The sequence below is a fragment of the Arachis duranensis genome, chromosome 2, assembly GCF_000817695.3.
Source record: "Arachis duranensis cultivar V14167 chromosome 2, aradu.V14167.gnm2.J7QH, whole genome shotgun sequence".
In the NCBI taxonomy this organism is placed as follows: domain Eukaryota; kingdom Viridiplantae; phylum Streptophyta; class Magnoliopsida; order Fabales; family Fabaceae; genus Arachis; species Arachis duranensis.
The window spans coordinates 64,298,905-64,303,463 of record NC_029773.3 but is presented as its reverse complement, the minus strand read 5'-3'; positions in this window follow the sequence as shown (position 1 = coordinate 64,303,463).

Genomic DNA, 4,559 nt, shown 5'->3' with positions numbered 1-4,559 from the left:
TTCATAAGATAATTGAACACTAAGCATTAAGAACAAAATTCTTTCTAGCAAATCAAAGAGAAGATGAAGAGAAGAAGAATTTCACTATTATCAATCCATCAAGTACAACAGAGCTCCCTCTCTCAATGAGAGGGAAGTTAGCTACTCATAGCTCAAAAAGTACCCAAAAGTGAAGTGTAAAAGTGGATCTAAAACTAACACATAAACTCATATTAATGTTCTTTTTTTTATAGTGCTATATAAATCACACATAAACTCATCAAAGTCTTGAGCATTAATCAAGTGAAGTAGGATTGTTATCACTTTGAATTATAGGCAACCTTCCATCCAATAGTTGCTAAGTATTCCTGCCATATGATCTACCTTTTTCTTTAAATCTTCCACCTCTATTTTAGAGTCTTCGTATTTTTTTTTCACATTGAAGTTTTGTTTGGAGATCAGAAAATATGAATGATCTAGGACCCCGTAACTGTGTAGGTGTCACGCCAGCCCCATAACCACAAACTCGTCCATGTCGTTCAGGTCCAAATACTTCTACCATCACCTCATGTTCATTCATCTCTAATGTTCCTTCATTTACTTGAGATGATAATTGATGACCAGAATTCACTACCCATTTCAAAAATTAGTGAATTAGTTCTTTTGGCAAGCGCACCAAAATTATCGCCAAGTAATAACCCACAGTGGAGTGGGATCGTATCCACAAAGATTTGGCAAATTCAAGCAGTTTTAATTGGTTGATGAATTAGTCAAGCGGATCAATAAGATTGTGAAGTGCAGAATTGTAAATGACATAAATGTAAATGACTAGAATATAAAAAAAAGCAATAAAGTGCAGAATTGGAAATTGCAGAATGTAAAGTGTTGAATCATAAATGACTTGAATGTAAATGGGAGTGGGGAATTGCTGAATGTAAAGTGCTGAAAAGAAATGGATAGATAAGAATGGGGAAATTCATTGAGATTGGGAGATGTTGTCTTTTTGGATCAAATCTAGCTTATATCCTCTTCAATCATGCAACTCATTGACCTCTTGGCAATCATGATTGATTGAGCTCCAATCCCTTGGTGACTTAATCTCTCAGATCTTGATCAATAGCCAATTCCTTGGTCTAATTTCTCATGAAGAGAGATATGCTTGGTCCCTGATTATACCACACACCCTCATAGGTCCAGGTAGAGGGAGAATTATATGTCATATGTCCAATCACCAAAACCCAGAATCTACTCAAGTGTGAGAAGGGATTTCAAGCATGGTTTCATGTTTCCTTTCCCAAGGTTCCCATGAAACCCAATTGCATACAATCTCTTTCGCAAGATAATTGAACACTAAGCATTAAGAACAAAATTCCTTCTAGCAAATCAAAGAGAAGATGAAGAGAAGAATAATTTCACTATTATCAATCCATCAAGTACAACAGAGCTCCCTCTCTCAATGAGAGGGAAGTTAGCTACTCATAGCTCAAAAAGTACCCAAAAGTGAAGTGTAAAAGTGGATCTAAAACTAACTGCTTAACCCTTTCTTCAGTACTCTTTTGGGGTATTTATACTACTCCTAGTAAAATAAAAGAATTACAAAAGTGAAAAGGGAAAATTATATTTTGGAGGGAAAAGAAAACTCAATAAGCGTGATTTCTCAGCTGGCATGTGGCTGGCGCTTTGCTGGCGTGTCATGTGCCCTTCATTTCTAGCTTGGCGTGCCACGCCCAATCCTTCAAGTGGCACTCTCAGCTCTCTATCAACATTGGCGGGCCACGCCTTCAAACTCAAGTGGCACGCCATAGTAGAATTCTTGTGTTGGCGTGCCACGCCTTCGAACTCAAGTAGCACGCTGATGAGCGGATAATTTATACGCTTTTTGGCATTGTTTTTAGATAGTTTTTAGTATAATCTAGCTACTTTTAGGGATGTTTTCATTAGTTTTTATGCTAAATTGATATTTCTGGACTTTACTATGAGTTTGTGTGTTTTTCCATGATTTCAGGTATTTTCTGGCTGAAATTGAGGGATCTAAGCAAAACTCTGATAAAAGGCTGACAAAGGACTGCTGATGCTGTTGGATTCTAACCTCCCTGAACTCAAAATAGATTTTCTGAAGCTACAGAACTTCAAATGGCGCGCTCTTAACGGCGTTGGAAAGTAGACATCCAGAGCTTTCCAGCAATATATAATAGTCCATACTTTATTCGTGATTAGATGACGTAAACTGGCGCTCAACGCCAGTTCTATGCTGCATTCTGGAGTCAAACGCCAGAAACACGTCACGAACCAGAGTTGAACGCCAGAAACACGTTACAACTTGGCGTTCAACTCCAAAAGAAGACTCTGTACGTGTAAAGCTCAAGCTCAGCCAAAGCACACACCAAGTGGGCCCCGGAAGTGGATTTCTGCATCAATTACTTACTTCTGTAAACCCTAGTAGCTAGTCTAGTATAAATTGGACATTTTACTATTGTATTAGACATCTTTGGTCTCGGTTTTATTCCATTATTCATCTTAGGAGACTATTGATCATTCATGGGGGGGCTGGCCATTCGGCCATGACTGGACCTTCATCACTTATGTATTTTCAACGGTGGAGTTTCTACACACCATAGATTAAGGGTGTGGAGCTCTGCTGTACCTCAAGTTTTAATGCAATTACTACTATTTTCTATTCAATTCAGCTATTCCTGTTCTAAGATATTCGTTGCACTTCAACATGATGAATGTGATGATCCGTGACACTCATCATCATTCTCACCTTTGAACGCGTGACTGACAACCACTTCCGTTCTACCTCAGACCGAACGCATATCTCTTGGATTCCTTAATCAGAATCTTCGTGGTATAAGCTAGATTCATGGCGGCATTCATGAGAATCCGGAAAGTCTAAACCTTGTCTGTGGTATTCTGAGTAGGATACATGGATTGAATAACTGTGACGAGCTTCAAACTCGCGATTGTTGGGCATGATGACAAACGCAAAAGAATCAAGGGATTCTATTCCAACATGATCGAGAACCAATAAATGATTAGCCGTGCCGTGACAGAGCATTTGGACCTTTTTCACTGAGAGGATAGGATGTAGCCATTGACAACGGTGATGCCCTACATACAGCTTGCCATGGAAAGGAATAAGAAGGATTGAAGGAAGGCAGTAGGAAAGCAAAGATCTAATAGGGACAAGCATCTCCATACACTTATCTGAAATTCCCACCATTGAATTACATGAGTAACTCTATCTTTATTTTCTGCTTTATTTATTATTCGAAAACTCCATAACCATATATTATCCGGCTAACTGAGAATTTCAAGATGACCATAGCTTGCTTCATACCAATAATCTCTGTGGGATCGACCCTTACTCATGTAAGGTATTACTTGGATGATCCAGTGCACTTGCTGGTTAGTTGTGTGGAGTTGTGACTAATTGTGATTCACGTTTGAGAGCACTACCAAGTTTTTGGCACCATTGTTGATGATCACAATTTCGTGCACCAAGTTTTTGGCACCGTTACCGGGGATTGTTCGAGTTTGGACAACTGACGGTTCATCTTGTTGCTCAGATTAGGTAATTTTCCTTTTTTTTATTTTCTTTTCAAAAAGTTTTCAAAAATATTTTTCAAAATTCTCCCTCTATTTTCGAAAAATCCTTCAGAGTTTTTAAGAATGAATTCTAGAGTTTCAAAATGGTATGCTGAAGCTTGGCTGGCCATCAAGCTTTAGACTAACCTGGTATGATTCTTGGGATTTTGATTGAGGACTTTGAATTCATTACTTCCTTTTTCCTATATGTTTTCGAAAAAATAAAATAAAATCCAAAAAAAATAATAAAATTATAAAAATAAAAAATATTTTTGTGTTTCTTGTTTGAGTCTTGTGTCATGTTTTAAGTTTGGTGTCAATTGCATATTCATTTTGTTCTTGCAATTTTCGAAAATTCAGGCATTCATAGTGTTCTTCATGATCTTCAAGTTGTTCTTGGTAAGTCTTCTTGTTTGATCTTGATGTTTTCTTGTTTTGTGTCTTTTATTGTTTTTCATGTGTCTTTGCATTCATATTGTCTAAGCATTAAAGATTTCTAAGTTTGGTGTCTTGCATGTTTTCTTTGCATCAACATTTTTTCAAAAATATGTTCTTGATGTTCATCATGATCTTCAAAGTGTTCTTGGTGTTCATCTTGACATTCATAGTGTTCTTGCATGCATCATTGGTTTTGATCCAAAATTTTCATGTTTTGGGTCATATTTGTGTTTTTCTCTCTCATCATTAAAAATTCAAAAATCAAAAAAATATTTTTTCCTTTTTTTCTCTCAAAATTTCGAAAATTTGGGTTGACTTAGTCAAAAAAATTTTTAAAATTAGTTAGTTCTTATAAGTCAAGTCAAATTTTCAAATTTTAAAAAAATCTTATCTTTTTAAAACCTTTTCAAAATTCAAAATTTTTTTTTCATTTTTCTTTCATGATTTTCGAAAATTTCAAAAATTATTTTCAAAATCTTTTCTTAATTTTTTCAAAATTTTTGAAACTTAACTAACAAGTAATGTGATTGGTTCAAAAATTTGAAGTTTGTTAG